Source organism: Mycteria americana, chromosome 7, assembly GCF_035582795.1.
Source record: "Mycteria americana isolate JAX WOST 10 ecotype Jacksonville Zoo and Gardens chromosome 7, USCA_MyAme_1.0, whole genome shotgun sequence".
Lineage (NCBI taxonomy): Eukaryota > Metazoa > Chordata > Aves > Ciconiiformes > Ciconiidae > Mycteria > Mycteria americana.
This window is the reverse complement of record NC_134371.1, coordinates 56,276,300-56,298,273: the sequence shown is the minus strand read 5'-3', so window position 1 is coordinate 56,298,273 and position 21,974 is coordinate 56,276,300. Positions and strand designations below refer to the sequence as shown.

General features: G+C 38.0%; 2 long non-coding RNA genes across 2 annotated transcripts in view; both read left to right on the top strand.

The window, feature by feature from the left end:
- Nucleotides 1–21,974, top strand: part of LOC142412757 (uncharacterized) — a 54,842-nt gene that overhangs the window by 22,241 nt on the left and 10,627 nt on the right. The gene's annotated exons all lie outside the window — the stretch shown is intronic.
- Nucleotides 131–21,855, top strand: LOC142412758 (uncharacterized). The gene is made up of 8 exons (XR_012776605.1): nucleotides 131–197; nucleotides 14,660–14,820; nucleotides 16,809–17,062; nucleotides 18,008–18,096; nucleotides 18,194–18,339; nucleotides 19,214–19,302; nucleotides 19,459–19,626; nucleotides 19,975–21,855. It is a non-coding gene; the product is annotated as an uncharacterized LOC142412758 (long non-coding RNA).

The window sequence follows — 21,974 nt, the reverse complement described above, 5'->3', positions numbered from 1 at the left end:
TAAGGAACTAATTTTAATAGCTTGAAGATAAGTGAGTTTTTAAACACTTTTACAGTTTTTTTCCATGGGGATTTTAATGGAAAAGTAGGAAAGACTTCAATAAAAAAATGACTTATTGAAGCAGATGAACAATCATGGTTTCATCACACTGAGATCCTGTAAGAGTCAAGTGCTGCGCATCGGACAGTTCATTCAAGGTATGCCTTGAAGACTTAGGGATGACTTTGAAATCTTTTTATTCTCTTTGGCATTGGCTGTTCTTGAAACTTTCACTTCATGTACCTTACTAAAGTACTGGTGTGCCTTACTCATCTCTTTATATTTATGATGCCTTACAGAGGTTAGTTACACGAGATAATTGTGCCATGTGTAAAATAAAAGTTGGAGCGTGTTTTGACGTTAGGCTATGACTAGCAGCAAGTTAGAGGTGGATTCTCTGAATTACATATCCTAACCACCTTGCTTTACTCTTGCAGGATTTTCTCTTCTGCTTTTTCTTTAATATACGCATAAACGTAAATCCCCTATTTTCATATCTGTATGTGTTGAATTTACAGGGTCCCCTTTAATTGCTTGAATTTATTATTGTTTGCAGTTATTTAGCTTTGGATTTACTGAGGTTTGTGGCGATGGTTCAATCTTGGGGAAGACATATGGAGAGGTCAGCAAGATACCAGAGAATTACATTTTTCTGTGTTAGGTTTCCTGGGTATTCAATAGAAAATTAGTGCCAGGCATCTAGATTTCATTTTGCTGCTTTGTGTCAAGAATAGGAATTTGGAACAAAACTATTAACAACAAATTATTGTGCTGGCCTGTCCTTTTGCAGTCTTAAGACCCTAGTGATTCTCTTGAAAGTCAAGCCATAAAGGAAAAAGAGAGACAACATGCAGGGCACTTGTCTGTCTGTATTAAAGTGGGAATTCTACCATGACTATTGTTGGAGTGAGTGGATAAAGAGCAATGTAAATAACTGCACTCTTTAGGACAGAATCGAAATAACTGTGTTAGTCATCACTGGAGTTGCCTGTGAATCAAGAAAATAAAAGGAGGGAGGAGAGTGCCCCTTTCTGTAGACTCCCTTAGCCATGTATGGCAAACAGTTTGCTTTTTATAGTCTGTACAGCTTAAAAACTTGAAATTTCCAGCATGGAGACTGAAAGAAGCACAGCTGGTTAGTCTGGGGATGAGATGAGATCTCCTGCTGCAGGCCTAGCTGGGGGAGCGGCTTAAAGTAGGGCTGAATATGTAACTGCCTATAGTTAATTCTCTGCTTCTGGCACAGCTTGATAACAGTCACCTTCCTCAAAAGATGGATGGAAACCTTTGCTTTGCCTCCCCCTAGTAATGATGAGATGGGTTATCTGAGGCTACCGAGCCACGGGGCTGACTTGGGTGTAGAGCTGGAGAAGCGTCCCAGCACCAGCTGCCTGCTGTCCCTGCACTCACCATCCAGCAGCCTGGATTCCACAGAAATACTCAATTTACTTTCACAACCCTTTTTCAGGGCTAAATTTATTTTAGAGCTCTGCTTCAAGGGAATGCCCTCACTTTACCTTAACAACACTTGAATTCAGATGTGAGTCCTTATTTTAAAATACTATTTAGACTGAGGAAGAAGAGGTTTTTGAGGCCTGTTTTTATTCTTCCATCTTCGCTTAATTAGTCATTATGGCCTTCATTTTGCTAAGTCCTTATGCAAACTGTGTAAAGAGGTAAAAAAAAAAAGTAATTTGAGCTTTCAAAACAATTCTGTGTAAGGATTTTGTTGGTACCTTGAAAAAAGCAAATAATTTCTTCTTGCTTTCTCAAAGAGCTTTTCAAAAATATGTACTTGGTTTGTTCCAGTACTTCAAGTTTTTCCCTAAAGTTTCCACTGATTTAAGTGGCAATTTTGCTTGAGAAGAGAATATAGTTGCAATTCTTTATTTCGTTACTTTTAGTGATTATAGTGGTTTGAAATCTTGTTCTTTTTTGCAGTTCCTGTGAAATTCATTGGTTGCTACCTTCTGTAACTTGTTCAGAGACTCTTGTTCATTGCTTGCATAGGTTTTATGACCACACTGTTATTTTTATTCTTTGAGAGAGGTACTATTTTAATCTATCTTTACGGCTGTCTAGACTTCCAATCTGTGGTAATAAATATATTCTGTCAATATTCTGTGTACAGTCTGATATTTCACTTTAACCTGCTTCTGACTTAATTTAAGGCTATTATTATTACATCTTGCAACATAAACCAGCTATATAGGTGAAGTTCTCAACTGATGAAAGCGAGCATAACTTCTGAGGCTTTCTTAATTACAGTCTTTGTTTGAAAATATCCTGCATGAAAAGATTGCGCAGGATTGCAACAAAGTGCTGTTCTGTAATGCCAGCTACTTAAAAACAGCATGCAAGTGCTATTTATTTGAATTACTTGCCTCTTCTGAGTATGTATAGTGCATCCTGCTACTGCTGATACTGAAAAGGTACTTCAGGACAGTGCCAAGCAGCTAGTAAAAAAAATAAGAAGTCTAGATTTAGTTCTTTCTCTTGACTAAAGGGAATTGAACCAACAGCTTCACAGGAAAAAGTTCTAAGAAAGTTGGTTTTTCTATAAAGATGAGCTACTTTTTGGAAAAAAAATTGAGATTAATGTAGCAAGGAAGCATAAATTATAGTTTAGTGGTTAAGGTACCACCTGGTAGTGGGAGACATGGGCACAGGTCACTGCTCCTAAAATTTTCTCTATTTCCTTCAATTTAGAAGTTTCTCTCTGAAACGCTCCACTGTTAATAAACCCATGTCACCATTTAACCTTCCAGCCCTGTCAGGAATTTCCCAGATTCTTTGAATTGTCACAGTTTTGTATGATTCACAGTTATTTACAGTTTGGGGTTGAATGTTATGAATAGTTTTCTTCAGAGTGTGTGTGGGAAGAAACCCTAGCTAAGATGTGTCAAAATGTTTCAGTATTTATTGATTTTGAAATGACATACTATCTGAAAAACTGCAAAGCTTAATACTGGCTTAAACGCAAGAAAAAGAAACACTTTGGACAGAATTAAATGTTTTGATTAACCTCAGAATAATTTGTTTTTATAATCAGACTGATTATGAAAAATAGCTTTTTTCTCTTGCTTTAGCCAGTGAACCAAAAAACCCAGTTATTTTCATAATTTTTTTTTACAGTAATGCTAAATTTGAAACCTTGATAATTCTCTATTAGATAGTGTAAATTTACACACTCCGTTTGGTAGTCCCTTGCTGCTAAATAATTAATAATTAGTTTTGTTAAATGTCCATTGCTATGCATTTCTGTTTAAAAGTCATGGCTTCTGCTAAATGTATTTCCCTCTGCTGCTATAGAGGAAGGCAGTCCTATACAGTTATTTTTCCTAGCAAAATTTCTACAATAATACTACATGTTAAAATAATTCTGTGATATAAGGTTGGTGACCTTAAAAAAAATTACATATAAAGGAATGCTCTGAGGCAGGCATGGTAATAACTGGGCCATATCTAAAGAATGATATGTCCTAGAGTGGATTAAAAACCACAGAAATTCATGTTTTAACAATTTCCTACAAAAACAGATCAAATAGATCTTAATGACCGAGTTTCTCCTTGTGCAGATATGCAAGGTAATGGCTGATGGCAAATTCAAAGCCATACCTTTTATATCAAAGTCTTGGCAATAGAATATTGCTCTTTAAATTTAGTTCAGTTTATACAAAACATTCTTTAATTACAGCTCATCTCATATGAGGAGAGCTGTTGAGACTTCTGATTATGTATTCCCTGTCTTTCTTACCTAAGATGTCCTCGTTAAGGTTGAAAAATGTTAAATGTTAAAAATGTATTAATTACAGATACAATCGAATGAGATGAAGTTCTTTCCAGGACTTTGTTTTATTTGTATTTCAGTAGCACAGAAAGCAAAATCAAACCCTCGCCGCTGAATCTACATCACACCAAGTATGAGATTTGGTTCTGGGTATCGTACCTCTATTTATTTCAATGATGTTTTGCAATGACCTTGATTTCATGGATTGTTTTTTTGATTTGTGCTAGGATCAAGCATGAATATATTACATATAATGGAAATACATGCATATGTGTGTGTATAGGCATGTAGATATACATAAAATGTATAAAAGCCTGAGTCAAACATAAAAATTGGAAAATCTTGTACACTGGCAGAGTTGCAAGCAATGGAAAGTATTAGACAAATCAAAGAAGATGGTTCTGCCATTAAAACATTGGACCAGAAAGTAGGAGATCATTAAAATACAGGGTTATACTTCTTCTTTCTAATTAATTCTGAGGTTTGTGTATTGAAGTTGTAAACTCTCCTAGCGATCTCTTGGTCTGTGCGTGTATCTTACCTACCGCAACAGACTATCTCTCCAAAAAGGAAAATTAGGCCATTCTCTGAGACCAACTGGAGTGGCACAGATCATGCCACGTTTTTAATTTGACTTCCTTCTCAAAACAGGGTGGCAGCACCCAAACTGCATATTGGGAGTGGTCCTGGAGGTGGGCTGGGGCTGGTCTTGCGCTCATGCACTGTCTGGGAAGGTGCTAATTTGTGAAGGTCAAAACTCTGTCAGGGAGCATGCTAGGAATGCAAGAGTATGAGTGTTCGCGGGTGAGGGCTTAATCCTCTTTCCTGACCTGTTTTATTTATTGGTATTGAGGTAGTCAGAGAGCTCTGCCAAAACTGAAGTTTCAAAGCACTGTTGTAAAATAACTATTAATACAACTAAGAAGGCTCTGTGCTTTCATCTTAATATGATGCTGGTCTTCATTTTCTAGTCTAAGTCAGTTTTCCAACAGTTTACAGAAAAAGGTAATCTTTAGAAAGAAAAATAAAGATGTTGAATATATTATACTTTTATTATACATAATGATCAAATAATTCTTAGTACCTGTGTTACCATACAGAAGATATTAGAATTTCTTGTATTTATTCATCCACTGCATTTTTTATGGTATGACAATTTTGTGAATAACAAATATGTTGTGCATAGTCAAATTGTTGTATTAATATCCTTGTGGCTATGGTTTTATTTTAGCTAAGCACTTCTCTTAAAAACAGGCAATATATCATTTTCATAATTAAAATGTACTGATTTACTGTTAAAAATCGGGAAGAAAGCCAACCGAAACCTCTTCATGGCTTTTAATTATTCCTAACATTAGCGCGTTACCTAGTTGCTTTATTCTGCTGTTACTCTTAGTGCAGAATTGGGGTGGGGGCAGGACAGGAGGTGGGAAGAGAAGATACCAGCTTGAAGTTTGAATGATTTGCCAAGATCTCAAATCAAAAGGGATTGAAATGAGAAAGATCTATGGAAAGAATAACTGATGGAACAAAAGGAAGAGCAGAAACAGGAGAAGATCAAGCTATGAAATACAAGTGGTGACAAAGCTTCCATAAAGGATTTTTTCCGTTGTCCATGGCATCAAAAGTGTCAAGGAGGGCGAAATGTAGTCTCTAAAATTTGCAGAGAATGACATTTTGAAGAAGAAAAGAGGGGGGAGGACACAATTCAAGGAGTGCCACAGAAATCATTGTTGAGTCATTAATGAACTTGATGGCAAAATGAAGAAGTAGTAGGAAGTTGTGAGAGACCATAAGAGACCGCACTTAGCTTTTGTGGGGAATGCTTTAGACCAGTGATGAGGTATATTTTTACTATGGCTTCAAGGAGCCACTATACTTAGAAAAAAGAAAAAAGTTATTGCAATATGCAATAATATAAACATGAATCATAACCCAAAAGAGGCTAAGCACTTCCCTTACTGTGTGGAGAAAAGGGAGGGACTGAGGAAGAAATGAGAATGAGGCTTCAGGAATTACTTAGGAAACCTGGCATACAGTATTTCCAATAGTCATGTAGGATATGTTCATTGAAATAACAGCAGGAGTGACCCACTGACAACGGGAAATGGAGATTTGGAACTTCCTTGGTCTGAGAAAGAAAGCAGCTGGTCGAAAACTTTCCATAGAGTCCCCACAGCTTCTGTCCTCGGTCTGTCAGAATCCAGATCTGTAAACTCCCTTTTATTTTATTTTTTCTAATTGGAATTTCAGGTGGAGATGCCTGGCTACAGGGTATAGTCTACACTGAGGGAGTTTCAGTAGACGCAAACACCATGCTTATAAGAAATGCTGATAACTGGTGAACAGTAGAATTATTCAATACAATTTCATTACAAAGACTGTGCAACATAATGTAGTTTAATCTGTTGGGAACGCAGAGATTTTGGTTGGAGACTTTAATGCTAGCTTTAATGTCTAATATGCCATGAGAATACTATTTATATTTTATTATGAACAACTGTGTCAAAATGTTTTTAATGAAGCAAGAAGGTGGACTTTTTTTTTTTAATTATTTCCAAAGTCAGATTACAATTCTTGAAAAGATCTTCTAGGCTTACAAAATAGGGAAATGGATCCAGCTTCAAATTACTTATGGTTGCCTGTGCATAGATCTAAACCGTGTACAGCTCGCTAAGGCTGTGTAGTAACTTATAGTTTGATCTGGCATTCTTATCTTGTAGTTTCAAACCTCTGACTGTATTGAAAGTTGCACTTCTGAAAGATTAATTTGTGTTACATAACCTACTGCCTAACTTACACTGGGAAACAGAAAAATTGTATGAACCTCTGAGAAGGAACACCACCGGTTTTCATTCATTGGTATGAGGACAGAAATTGAAATAGTGGCAAATCAGCTGACCGGACCATTTAAATTGTCATTCACATTGGTCAAAAAAAGCCTTTTGTCAGAGACAAAAGAAAGAAAGTCTGTGAGGATAGCAAGAATCACAAGATATGTGTCTGTTGCTATAGTAGGTATGGATTTTCCCAGACATGGGAAAGCATTGTAGAGTACTGCTGTGTAAGGGTAGAAGTAGAAAGAGTATGGACTCCATAATTTTTCAATCTCTCTGAAAAGTATCTGTGTGGTAAGGATGCATGATTTTTCTACTTGCTGTGAGCACTCCCAGTCACAGATGCTTATTTTAATGAGCAAGTGAAGTTTTTAGTGTGTTTAACCTCTATCAGCCTTACAGAACCAATCCCACCCTGGGCTGTGGAACAGCTCCCATAGCGTTGCTCCCTCCTGAAAAGACTTACTCATTGGTTTCTGGACCCCGCAGTAATTGCACTGACTTTATATTCTCCCACATGTAGTACTGAGTTGGTATACTGGGGAGTTCCACAGATCTCGGAGCTGCACCCAAGATCCAGATAAACCAATAGCTATAGTCTTGTTAAACTCAGTGGGCTCTTGATAAGATTTAGTTTTTATACTATTAAATCTTTTAATAAGGTGATGATGTATGGGTTAAAGAACACGGCTGCCTTTCTAGGATGTAAGCTGAATTGACCCCTGTCTTTCAATTTACAGATCAAAGAGCTGAGAAAACGCAGGATGATAGTGATGGGCTAAAAGTAAATGGCCACATGCCTGAGCAAAAGGAAGCCAAAGAGGTGATTTGAGGCATAGACGCATCTCTGAGTCACAGTGCCTCCGGGATGATTGCTGGGATCGTGCTGAAGTTTATGACCTTAAGCAAGCATTGTTTTTCTGCAACTCATTGACCCAGTAGCAGCAGAAGTTAATATTATTTGGTATTTTCTAAGTGTCAGTTTTGCAGGGTTTCTTTTCAGACGACAATTGTCTTTGTTGTGAATAGGTGGGCACTGTGTTATGGCATGAATTTTTAGGCATCAAAGGCAGATGTTTCTCTAAAAGTTTTAAATGCTAAAAGAAATATTTGTGGTTTTGAATTAGAGATGAATATTTTCCTTTGGATAGGGGATGGGAATGTAACATGGAAGTGAGATGTAATCTGATTTGTACCTAGACAGGCAAATTGTCCAGAGATTTAAAGGATCAACTGCAAAGGTGAGGAAAGAATGAGAAATGTTGAATGATATTGCTAGAAAGCTGAAATACATAATATTTCATGTTACTCTGAGGACAGTGTTCTCAGTTGTTGAATTCACTCCACAGTTTATATGTAGCTCCATTTGTTAATAAAGCTATGTGTGGATGTTAGCGCCCGTTCCAGAAACCAGTGCAGTGCCTCCTAAAGACGCCCGTGCTGGTAGCTGTTTAGCTGTTGACGGACTTCATGGAACATACATTAGCCTAGTGATTACCATCCCGTCATTGTCCTTCTATTACAGGAGGTGGCATCTGCACAAAGCAACTGTCTCTATTATTGTCCTTCTCCCAGAGACATTATAAAGTGGTAAAACTGCACCTGTTCCATTTCCAGAATATCATTTGCAGGTGGAAGCTGAATCTGTTACTTAAAAGACTTGTTAATATGGCTAATATGTGGTGTGTAAAATCCTTATCTTTTGTTGTCTTTGCGCCAAGTGTTGGGAAGTAAGTTGTCCAGAAGGACTAAGCTGCTCTGATCAGATGGTAGTTCTGGTTGGGGTCATGCAAACCTCTTTGATTTGCTGGCATCCACAGCTTGTGCATAAAATAAAATAGTGACATCTCATGTTTGGATCAGGCAACTCTTTTTTTTTTTTTTTTTTTTACAACCAAAATAAAGCCAACAAGTCCTTGTTGAGATACAACAGTAAACAACTTGGTCATTTTCCAATGTCCTTACTCATCCTGCAAATGCTGTCCTCACGGCTGTTAGCAGGCACAATGTTGTTAATACCAGGACTATACTTGGGATCTGTTACAGGCAAAAAGGAAGGATTACCTGATGTTTCAGGCAGTGTAACCACAGGTAATCAATCTGAGGAGCTGCCTACCCAGTAAAACAATGGTGTGAGGTAAAAAGGCTTTGTGAACACAAAGCAGTTTCATCTAATTAGCACAGCTTACAAAATGAGAGCAGAGGTGTGGTAACCCACGTTTTGCCACGTGTCAGTACCAAGGTTACGGATTCAATACTCTCGGGAAGCTTATATTGTCTAAGAGTTGCCAGCACATGTTGATGTCTGTGGCTACATCTTCAGGGATGTGACAGTTTAAGCAATTCTAAGAGAGTCAGCTATGTTTTTCTGAGTGGCGATGAAGCCAATAGAATGGTTTGAAGTTTTTTATATGGTGTATGATCTATTGTGGCTTGTTCCTGTGATTTCACATGGCTTGAATTATATTTCATTGCTGTGTAGGTTTTATGCTAATATTTTGGAATGATGGTGTGATGCCCTTTTTTGCATCCAGTCAGTGGCTTCTTTCCATAATCATCATAGCACTCCATCTTATTTCTGCCATTTTGAAATATGCTTAAAACTATGTTAATCACTTAAAGTTTCAAGCAAGGATGGACACTCACTTGCTGTGATAAAAGGTACCAGTCACCAACTGAATTAAAAGGGTTATGCTTTTGTGATTTGAGGTATTAGGCCAAAACTCACCTGATCCCTAGTCCTAGACTCAGTATAAACACATGACAGGTAGGGACAATGCAATTTTCTACTGCTCTGGCCATGCACCAACTTTGAAATAACAAAACCAAACTGTACTCTCCTGCTCCAAACAAACTGAGCTCCATCTACTCTTGACACCGTCGTGGGATTCCAGTCACAGTAGGCAGGACAGACAGACACAAAGGGGTTGTTCCTCTCCTTTTATGTACGTTTTACTCAGTAAGAAAGAAACAATTTCTCTCCTGAGACTGATATGAGGAACTGGTCCTGAATCATTGCTTCAGGTCCACGTTATTATTTGCATTTTGGAAGTTTGCTTTGCAACCACAGGCTTGGGCAATCTTTTTTTAATGCTGTCACCCATGGTACAAAAGTCTCCAGGACATTGTCCCTTTTGCACACAATACCTATTCTTTGCTTCTAGTAAAAATGTGTAGTTATTACTCTGATTACCCTAATTCTTAGCAAGGAATAAATGAGAAGATAAATTATTCTTCCTCTTTTTGAAAATACAGGCTACCCCCAAACTTTGTTTTAAATGCATATGAATTCTCCTGCTGTATGTCCCACCTAAATTTCTTTCTACATCCAGTTTTGTCTCATACCCAGTCCCTTCTGGGAATAGAAAGAATTGCTTCTTTCATTTGGCCTTTCTCTGTGAATTCTTCATTAGTTTAGCATATTCCATTTTCCAATATATTTTAAGTTTGAGACAAAGGATTTTAAAAAGCAAAAGGATATGTCTGTATTTCTCGCCATAGCAGCAATACTTTTCTTGGCTCGCATTCACTATTTTCAACTTTTTTCATATTTAAAGTTCATTTTACTCTGTGGGACAGGGCTACAGAACACAGTGTTCTCTTATTACCAGCTAAGTAGTAGGTTAGTAATATATTAGAGAGCTATTTATAAAAATAAATTTAAATTAATATAGTTGATAAAAAGAAATGATGAATTATTTACCATACAACAGAGTTTGAAAGTTGGCCAAAAAGGCATTTTTAAAAAGGATCTTTATGATAAAAAATGTGTTATCAAAATAATAACTGTGCACACATAAATATTTGTAATATATTTACATATATTATAAATACATTTATATATGGTTGGGTTGTCCATTGCTACTTCACTAATTCCATATTTGTCACGGGCAGAACAAACGCAATTTCCAGGGCTGACACAGCCTCATCTGCTTGTTGAACCCTAGTTCCACTTGTGATACACGTGCAGCCTACTACTTGACTTCAGGCAGTGGATTTCAGACTTCAGTTTGAATAGTGGTAAAGTTGTAAATGTTAAGCTTAAATGAGATTTCTGATCTAACTCAAAAGGAAGAATGCTGAAGGATCAAGGGCATCTTTACTCCTGCATAAGATAATCTTTTCTTGGTCCAGTTGTGCCAATGAAAGAACTTTCTGGCCCCTAACTCTTCATTCTTGATTCGACTTCTCTGTCAGTCAAGCAGGTAATGTAATTGCTCTCTTATCTTATTAAAGTGAACATGCCAAGATAACTCTAACCACTGCTGATTTTGCTTGACACTAATCATGGAGGTAAACTGGAGGCAAGCTTCTCCCCCACTGCAGAACCCACTGCCTCAACAGGCAGCTGGGGTAGTTCTCTCTCATACTGGCCTGGCTGGGTCTGAAATAAAGTATAAACTCACCTTTAGCTTCTTCACTAGACTGATTCTGTAATGGTTTGGTGCAGCCCCAACTATGCTGCTCAGCTCTCTGCATTTGCACTGCTTTTCTGCTCTGGCGTGATTAGGAGTAGGTGCTGCATGAACTGGTGCAGCTAAAGAAACTTACGTTCAAAATTTGCTTAGCCCATTTGGGTTGAAGGTATGCCTTTCTGGAAAAAATGGTCTGAGCACTTGGAGAAATATTGCAGGTCCCATAGTCCAGCACTGAAAGCTAGGAGAGAACGTATCTCCTCAAGTCAAGAAAGAAAAACAACAGACCACTGAAATGCAGTTGCTGAAACTGTGCTTGAAAAGATTCTGTAGAAGTTGATATCTTCATCGAAAATATTTTCTCCAAGTGAAATGATGCTATAACTACAGAATACAGTATGAAATTAATTTTCATTAGCAAGCATCCTGGCATTTAGCCAGCTGTACTCAAAGCTGTTAGAACATGCTACAGAAATGTACTCCGTCTAAAACTGATTAGAAGAATGAATCGGAGGTTGGCTTCTCCTGCTGACAATCCCGCTTATAACACAAAAAGACTGATGCTTTGTCATTGAAAAATACACCAGAAGCTAAGAAAAAGAAGCTTTAACCAATCAATCTGGGACACATGCATTTTTAAGCTAGCAAAGGATTTCTATCCATCTTGTGGTTTTGTTTTGCTTTCCTTGTTGTGTTCAGTGTTATTTATGAAAACACTGTTTTAAATCATCTATTCCTACAGAGAATTCCTGGATGCAGAATAGTGTGAATAGCCAAGAAATCTGTAATTGTTCATCCTGCATAGTCTCTGGATTTAATTCCTTTTGAAGGTCTGTCCAAATGGAAAAGTTTGACTGTGAGTTGGTACTCGTGGCGGAGAAGTCCTCATAGATTGAGAGTGGCTGGCAGTGCAGTATAATGCTGTAGGCATCCTGTCAGATATACCACACTGGTCCTAGTAGTACTGGGAGTCACAGGGTACTGTTAGTACAGGTCCTCTTCTGGATCCTCAGCTGTAGATTTATTTTTTTTTTTTCTTCTGGCAGCTATCTTTGCAGGCATCTCAGGTATATTCAGCTCGGCTGTGTCTAATTCTCTGGCCACCGTAGTAGTCAGCACTGGTTTGTGGTCAGCACTTGCGTAGTAGTCAGCACTTGCGCCAAGGTAGTGCCAGAATTTGGGGAACCAGCCCTGAGGAAGGGCTTGGTGGTGCGGTGTAGCAGCCTCTGCCCGTGGGAGACCTGGCGCACGCTGATCTTAGAGCAACCTGGACGTGGTGACGCAGCGGTGGAAGAGGATTAGCACAAAAAGCGAAGCTCGGTCCCTTTCTCCTAACAGAAGCGATTTTGGGGGGATGCCTGCTGAGTGCTGGAGTGGTCTTTTTGTCAGATTAAAAAAAAAAAGCTTAATCAATAACCACCGAGCATGAGTAGGAGCAAGACCTGCTGACTGGCTGGAGAGGGTGCTGCAGGGCAGCTGGCCTTTGTAGTGTGGTTTGCTAGAGTTGAAGATGGAATTTTTCTATTAAAGGGAAACTTATCTTACAATTTAGAGACATCTTTTTATTATTACTGCATATAGTAATGACGTGTGTGTTTCAACTGAAATAATAATGAAAAATGAAGCAGAGGATGGACAATAGTATCACAGTGTTATTTGCAACCTTTAACTGCCAGGGAATGGTAATACAGAAGATTGCCTTTTATTATAAATTCTTCTGACTGAATTAGGAAGTGTACAGAGAAGCCTCAGGTTTTTAATTAATCATTTTAATTTTAATACACTTTTAAAATGCACTCATTGCCTTTTTCATTGCTTTCTGAGTTGCCTTTGTCACCTCAATTACTGAGGAACCAGCTCGAGGCAAACTTCATAAATATCCTTGCAGCAACTTTTCATGACTGTTTGGCTTTTATTTGCAGATGTCTAAACATATGCTGCAGAACAGTCTTATATAGGGATATATACCTTTACTTACTGTTTCTTTCTAATACTAGCTACTCTTCCCAGATCGCACAGTCCTTGTATTACAAAGCCTGATGATGCACTATTGAAATTTTTACCTGGGTTCTTGTCTGGCAGCATTTGCATTGTTGCTAAACTACCTGTTTTCCACTATGCTTCTTTAAGAACACATAACAAAGGCTAATGTTATTTCATCACTTGATTTCACGATCAAATACTGCCAATGCTAATCTACTTAGTTCCTATGCAAAATTAAGTGACTATACACTGCCTACTCTTGTTAACTGAAAGTCAAGTGACTTTAAAGATAGTCTGAATAAATCAAGTGGAAATGTGACCTTATATTACTTTTTTTCTATACCCGCTACTCTATTTTGTTTGCTGAGGTTTTGTTTTAGGTGATCGGGCACCTTCAGATCTATAGTATTAAAGATAAAGAAGAATTACAAACTCCTAAGCATGCTTTCCTTCACATTACTAAGCTGTGCATCAAGTTTTTAATGTGTTACTATGTCAAACTTGTCTTTTTGATATGAAAGCAAAGCAAAGGACAATAATTTTGAAATTACTCAGTGAATTTTTTTTAAAAAAAGATTTAAACTTTCTAAGCAATTTAAAGCGACATCCTATAATAACATGATATTTTACATAAAATACTAAAATTCTATGTATAAAACACTTCCAGCACCATATCCTTAAATTTTTTTACTTGTCCACTAATGGCTAGAATGTAAATAGCCTGTTTATATTCAAATTTTTTCATTTGAATACCCTTCCTTTAAATTCCTTTTTAAAAAAAGTATTTATCTTACATAACTTATCATCATGTATGTTTGCAAATTACATACTGAGATATCCATCCAGATGTGCTACAGCACAAACCGCTAACCTATTCAGTAGTAATGCACTTCTGAGTGGATCCATGGATCACGGGGTGAATACAGACAGTGACTGCAGAAAGGACTGAACCTGCTTTTATGGTTTACATAACACAAATAATATTTGGTGTTGACAGATGGAATAGAGTGCTCAGGACACGGTAATAAAGAACAAGAGCACAACAGATAAGAGAACATTGAGTGTAGAGGGCATAACTCCGTAACGGACACACAGTGTTTAGAAGATGAACAATATAACAAACTAATTATGTTTCAGTACAAACAGTGCTGAACAGGAGATGTGCTCTGAGCCAAGCTCTTGGTACATGGGGCTCATGCAGCCCAATTTACATCGCACTTTTTCAGTGAGTAATTGAGCACCCTCCCTTAGAGCTGTTGAGCTCTTTGATCATTTCCGTGTGCAGTTGCCATACATATGCAACCCCAGAAACTGCACGCTCTATTCGGAGGTGCAGATAATGAGGTATTTTTGCATTTATTTACATGCAATTAAAAATCCAGTGGCACTCACAGTTTGAAATGTAGCTGCTTGCCACCTTTTTAACATTTTTTTAAATGGAAATTCTAGATTTGCTTTTGTCAGTTAAGAGGAATAGAATCTATTACCAAGTACAAATAGATGAAAATGAAACTGAAAATTTTAGATCAACCCAAAACATTAAAATATTGTTCTGCAAAATAATACAATTATTTTGCCTCTTTGTCTCTTCTTAGGATACTTCAGCATGTTTCATATGATTGGAAAATTACTCTTCTGGCCGATCATTGGTTTACCTTCACAAATCGGCATAAAAGCCTTACCTTCTCTGGCCCTTAGAAATTTTTCACCAAGAAACTGCCCAGTAAAGCTTCATTTGAAGACTCACCTCAGATCAGTAAGAGCTGCCAACTGTCTGTAAGCTTTTGAGGACCATCTGCCTTTTTTAATAATGTCTCATTACATTAACTTCCCTGTCTGTGCCTTTGGTTGAGTTAACTTATGCGCATGCGCAGCAGCAATTATTTCCCTTTTCTATGCGTTAACTTCTGTCAGGTAATGGTGTGTCTTGCGGTTTTTTAAATTTTTATTTTTTCCTCTCCTTTGGTATGCCCTATAAGAAATTACTTGAGCAACCAGGGAATTAAAATTGCCAAAATGTGGTTCCTCTGAATATAATTAAACAATTGAAAGAAAACACATTCCTAAACGACAGTAAGGAAAAATTTCCTCAAACTGCGAGAACAGGATATATGAGTTACTAGAGGTTTGGCATATTTTAACATGCACAGGAAGTTCTTTTCTCAGAAAGAATAAAATTTACTTTGTGATGACCCTAAGAGGAGGCTTCCTTAACCTGAACTTGAAACTGAACGGAAATAAATTTTGAATTGTTGGTTCAAGTCACCTACTACTTTTTCTAGGTGGCTGAAGACTACACAGAATCACTGGGTTCAATTTTTGTCTGCTACTGTGTATATAATAGAATGTGATATAGATCTGAAACTACAGTAATTTAATAGAAAAATTTAAATTGCAGTATCTGTAAATTTTTTTCTGTGCACTGTGGTGTTTTTATACTCAAAATATGATGTAAAAATAGTCAAGAAAAAATTCAAGGTGCATTAAAGAGAAGAAAAATGACACTCCAGTAAATAATATATAATCTCTCAGATTTCTTCTGAATTTTGCTAGTGGCTTGAATGGGAGAGAATTCAGCCTTCCTCCTATTGAGAAGGACAAAGCATAGCTATAGGTTAAACTTCCATTGCAAGATTGCCTTTAAATTGAATTGTGAATTGTGACCATGAACTGTTGTCAGAAAGCTTCCTGGCCAGTTGCTGTTTGGTCCAAAGTATCAGGCATTTATTGGGCATATGTCTCATTTAGGAGGCATTGAATCATAGCTGAAAGGCTGCAAAGAAATTGGCTGTGTAAATTCTTGCCTCTAGCTTGAACGGCGGGTGATGGTTGACTTTGTAGGAGCACAGAGGACAGCCCTTGCAGAGAGACATCTGGATGAGAGGTCATCTGGGACGTAATTCCTTACTGGGGCTCAGATATTAGGTACTCATCCTGAGCTTTTCCTCTGTCTCTGTTGATCCATCCACCACATGCAAGGAACTGAAGCTTGCCCAGGATGGCTGGCTCTTTTTGGATCCTATCTTCAGGGTAGGTTTCAAGGACTGACTGACCTTAAACCTTACTACAGCTGTGTCGTACGGGTTACAGTGTGAACGGCTGACAGCAAGGCATAGCCATGGTGAGCTGCACATGCCCAGGCACAGTCCTCTGGTGGCATCATCTAATTGTACTTGGATTTTGGGGATAATGTTCCCTTGGAGCACTACAGAGGCTGAAGGAGATGATGAAGTGGTCATTTTGAAATGGTCAGATTCTGCAGAAGGACCCTAAGCATCTTTGATTCCTTTTTTTTTTTTTTTTCCTTTTTGGACTGGGGGAGGAGCGATTTAGACCCACTTCAGCCCAAGAGATAATGGGTTTCTCTCTCCCATTATCTCTTGCTCTCTTCTGAGAGAGCAGCAGAAATGAGAATATTCTAGAGATTTTGTGTCTGCACAGCTCCTTAATGAACTTTGAAGCTGGATGATATGGTAGCAGCAATCCATGCAACCCTCTGCCAACTGGATCCCCAGCTGCACAGAAGCCCTTGAACTGTGTTGGTCACCGCTGGTCCAAGCAGCAAGCACCTGGATAGGAAGGAGGGAGCTGGTGGAAGGAGATGTGCAGAGGAACAATGCTCTGCTGTGTGTAGAAAGGGAACGCTGATAGAGTTGGTGGGAATCATTAAGGAAAATGTAGCTTATTCTTTCTTTACATACATATTCTGTTACCATGCTTTCTAATTTGTTCCATTTCCCCCAGTTTCTTAGGCAACCTTTGGAGTGCAGAAACATGGAGTGGTTGCACCTTAAGCAGATCAGATAATTCCTCCCCCCCATCTACCTTGATGGAAGTTTGAATGGCTTAATTTTTTGACATACTGACAAAGCTTTTCTTGCTGACATTACTCATCTGGCATTAGGGTCACCCTTGCTTTGATGCCTGACAATAAGTGAGAACTCACTGTGTGAAACAGCTGGTTGTAAGTCAGAAGGCTCTTCTGAAATTATATTCAGGTGATGTGTTCTCTATGCATTGTTTTACCTTCATGTGAGACACATTGATGAAAGGATGGGAAAGACGGTATAATGAAACTGTATTCTTGAGAAATCCCCATTTCTCATGTCCTTGCCTGATAGCTTGTTACAGAAAAATTTATTTCCAACCAGTTATCCCTATATTGCCTTTAGGACCAACAGATAGGGTGACAGTTGCTTCAGGTGATAGTACATTTTGTGTGCTAATGTAATTAAATGCGGACAGAAGCCATTGTTAAAACAAATAAATCCTACAACTAGGGCCCTGTACTCCCCTCTGTGGGAGAAGTAAAACAATGATGTATTCATGGGGGAACAGAAATTAGAGATTTAATGGAGCTATCTGCCAATGCAGTCCCTTTCCAAATTGCTGCCATTTCTCCACAGGAATTTCAGGGCACCTCCAGCTGTGATTTTTCTGGGTGCCCTTTTAAAGCTCTTAACCAAGATAACCAGAATAACACTTTGGCTCTTAGGTTTTTGTAATAAATCATATGAGAATGAGGCCCATGCTGTTTAAAGCCAGGAAGTAAGGAGAAAAGAAAATTAAAAGAAAAAAATGCAAAAAATTCCCATTGTGAATCTCACAGGATTCTTTCTTTTGTTGTTGAAATTTTGGTTTTGCTCAACGGTTTTAAATAGTTGGTTGATTTCCAGACTTCAAAATCACAGAGAATAGTCAGTAAGATTTCTTGCATTTTCTATGTGGGGAATCATTACTCGCATATACAGCATTTCCAATGGTCTCATATTTGTGGGTTGTCAGTGTCTCTTCTGAGGACTGGATGACTTTACATCCAAATTTTTTGAGTATCCTCCAGTCTGGAGTGTATTGAATTTTTTAATGTGTGCATGTGTGATTAACTGGGATATCTGTTGACATGTTTGAATGTAATACTTACGGATTTCCATTAAGCTCAGCAGGATTGAGCAGTTCTGGAAACAAATCATAAATATTCATGCAGAGCACTCCAAAATTCAGATACCCCAAGTATGTGAGCTACTGAAAGTTGGTGAGATTATTAAGTTTCAGACTTGCTAGAAGCAAGAACTATTAGAAATAGTGTAAAGGTTACTCTCCTATTGTTCTTTGCTGCCTGTTTTTTGCAGATATTTAGTACGTTTTTTTAAAGACACCTCTACCTTGAAGTATATATCTCAACTGTCTTGAAATCTGAAGGCTGAGAAGCTTAAATCCGACAAATAAGAATTAATAAGATGTCAAATTGCGAAAAAAGTCCTGAAAGTCATTCTTGGTATGGTGTGTTCCCTTTTTTAGTAAGTAAAGTGTTCTCTACATGGCTTGCTTTGTTTACATAGGAGAGAAGCATTGCCAAAGGAAATGCAGACGGATTTGTTTAGAGAAAAAGCAGCTCTCTAACTACTCACATAATCATGTGAATGACTAAATGCATAACAGGATTATCTGGTGAAAGGTAAATGCTTTGTAAATCAGTCTGAAAACTCAGTTCCCATTAAAATACATGTGAATGACACACCTAGAAACAAAAGAAACTAGAAACTGGCTTTGATGATATGAAAATGGTAGATGACAGCATTCGGAGCTATGCTACCAACAAATCCCATACCATTTTCCCCAGCTCTTGCTTTCTGCTTATCTGCAAAGTCTGAGCTCTCAGCTCTGCATAGTCACTGACTTCATCCAGAATCTCAAACAATGGGAAAGCAAGGACAAATTCAGCAACTTACTGCAACTGCCAGAGTGACAGCAGCAGAAGGAAAAGACAAAACAAAGCAAAAAAAGCTGGTGCTAACAACAATGACATCTAACAACCATCTGACATAGTCTAGAGCCTGTGCTGTACTGCTCTGCCTGCCAGCATATTGATTTTAAACTCTGCACGGCACCCAGATGCTACAGTGATGGGCAATAAATAAATAACATTGTTTTGTTCACAATGAAGATGACTCAGGATGCTCAAGAGACAGGGAATGATTCATATGCAGCCTTCAGACCTCCATCAGCTGTAAGCTATTTTGCTCGCCCTCAGGAATTCAGTAACTGGGGCAGGGAAACAGATAGTTATTAGTGTGTTACTGCTGTGCTTGGCTACTATATGTTAATTTACAATTGTTCCATGTTCAAGTAAGTTGTTACTTATTCCTCAGGTGGCTGCAGTGAGGATATTGTGAGAAGTTGCATGTAGTAGGATGTGTGCCTGGTGGAATGAATTCTTCTACCGTTACAAGCCATGGAAGTGAGCAGCACAAGGCAAAGCGAATGAACTGCAGTCTGGCTTCTCCTCTGCTACAAGTGCCTTTCTGAAAAAATATCACCGTGCTCTTTCTCAGTCCTGCACCTGATATTTGACTTACCTTTACATAATTTTGTGCCTTCTTTTTTTTCTTCCTAGAGGGTGACAGAATGGCAAGGTCCCAAGCTACACTCATTCTTTCCATTGCAAGAGATGTGCAAAGAATGAGTGTCGCTCAGTTTGAAGTTATAATTTCCTTTTAATTGGTCTGTACTTCTTTAGGGTCATGGAAGAGCTCCATTTACTGCTGCATCCTGTTCTTGCTGGGTATGGTTAGAGCTTGTTGCTCTTGTGCCTGTTCTCTGTTGTTCAAGTCTAACTCTCTAAACTTTTCAGCACATGAGAACACAAAGCTAATGAAACCCATCAGATCTGTCACAAATGTTATGTAAGAATGTTACAACTTGGGGAACAGAGGCACAAATTAAAAAATGGCTTGCATGGTAGAAAAATTACACAACTGGTTATTCTGAGAAGCAGCTAGAAACTCCAGGTGTCCTGGTTTCTTTTCCTTACCTAGGAGGATTTGAGGGCAAGGTTCTGTAAGTAAAAGAAAACCTTTACACGGCTGTACTGCATTGTTTAAAAGCTCTTATTTTTCTCCTTTTATTACAGCTTGACAATTGTGTTTAGAAGCAAATGCCTAATTGGAGAAGGCGAATTCAGGAACACAGTTGCTGTCTGGCATTGTCTTCTGTTCTGCGGAAACCTACACAACCATGAACATCCAGCTTCTGCTTTGTGCAGCATGGGATCCAGATGGATGTTTCTGCTGAGTCTGGGATTTTGTTTACAAATGCTTCCACTCTAAAAAAAAACCAACCAAACAAACAACAAACCATCCCCACATACAGTTAGTATAAGCCTTTAAAAAAAATGCATTTGAATATCATATATATTTAATACATGTCCTAAAGGTAGAGATGCTGAATTTTCCTGCTAGGTTTTAACTCCATTTTAACCTTTTCTGTTTCTTGGTTTTATTTGTCCTTTGAATATGGGTTTTGACTATGCTGTCTGAAAGACTATTTTTTTCCATGTTTCCGAATGAAAAGAGCCGCCTTGTGCTTCATCAGTTTCATTTGTGCATTACAACAAAGCAGTGCAGGAGGATTACATTTGTCAAACAAAATGAAAAAATATTTCAAGGACAGATATTCTTTCCAAACACTAATGGGGTTCTTTGCCTAGGTCTACAATAAGAGTTTTGAACTGCTGCAGAAGCTCAGTAAAACTCTCTAGAAGTTGGGCAAGATAGTAATGCCCTGTACTTTTTTACTGCCTTCCAGTTCAACTGTTTTACCACCATCAGCCAATGTGTCTTCTTCACAAGATACTTCATAGGGAGTCTCAGCGTGTACCGTTAGCTCCAACTTGTAGATAAAGCTACCACCATGATTTCTTCACCCATGCTCCCACCTCCAGAAAGTCTCAGCTACCAGGTTTCTAAGCAATGTAGCCAGCAGCAGCTGGCTTCTTTGCAAGCAGATGTGGTGCCCACTAAGGTCCATAGAAATACTGTAGCTGTGTCCAGCAAATGTTGGCTCCGCTCTCAGGTGACTTCTCCAGTGCCCTGTAAGCTCCTGGAATAAAATTTGTGATACAGCATACAGGAGACAGCAGATATTTCCAGATGTTTAAGCCTTGGTAATACATAGCATGCTTTTGATTAAACTTTAGATAGAAGCTGTTTGCTATATCTACTCAGGATGATGCTCAAGATGCTGTGTCAGGAAACGAGTGTAATTCCAGTTGCACACAGGTGAGTATTTACAGGGCAAAATTATTCTCCAGCATCTACCAATGTATCCTATGCTTTGCCATCTTTATCACTTACATCCAGTAGCCATAAATGGCTGCTAAAGTTTATTTTGACTTCTTTTTAGATACATTTAAATTTGACCTTTCTGTTATTTTATTTCATTTTTTTTTTTCTCATTTTTCATCCTGCAGTTTGGAACAACCATTTTCTTCATTGTCCATGAAAAGATTTCAAAAGATGTATAAATATTTACTCTTCTTGAGACAAGCAAGTCAATCAAATTCTGTATAAAACATATATTGTACTTTAATGTGGTTCAGATTACCCAGTAATAGCCAAAATGCAGAAATATCCTATTTTAAAGTGGAATGTTTTCATCATCTCCACTAGAAATACTACATCTGAGCATGGGATATGCTGAAATCTCTAGCAGCAACCCAGAATTAAATGGGTCTATCTGAAATCCCTGAAACAACCTGGAAATATTTCCTAACTGCTAAATGGCACTAAGAACAGTTTGAAATACATCAATTATTGATCATTATGAACTGTTATAATTGCTCTAGGACTGTGAGCAGCTGGCCAGGAGACAGTCTCTTTACCTGGCATACCATGAGTGAAATTGAGAATCATTACACTTCCTCTGTCAATATTGCTGTCTATACAAAAAATGTAGCAAAGTGCACCTGAGTATGATGCAAGATCCTAGCTTGATATAAATTTCACGTGAAGAGAGTCACACATTTAAAGTCTTTGACTGAGACCTAAAGACCTGACTCGTAATGCAAAGCATTCTCAGGAAAGATTGTTTTGTCTAAAAGGTTAATTCTAAAATGTGCTGAAAATTCTTTAT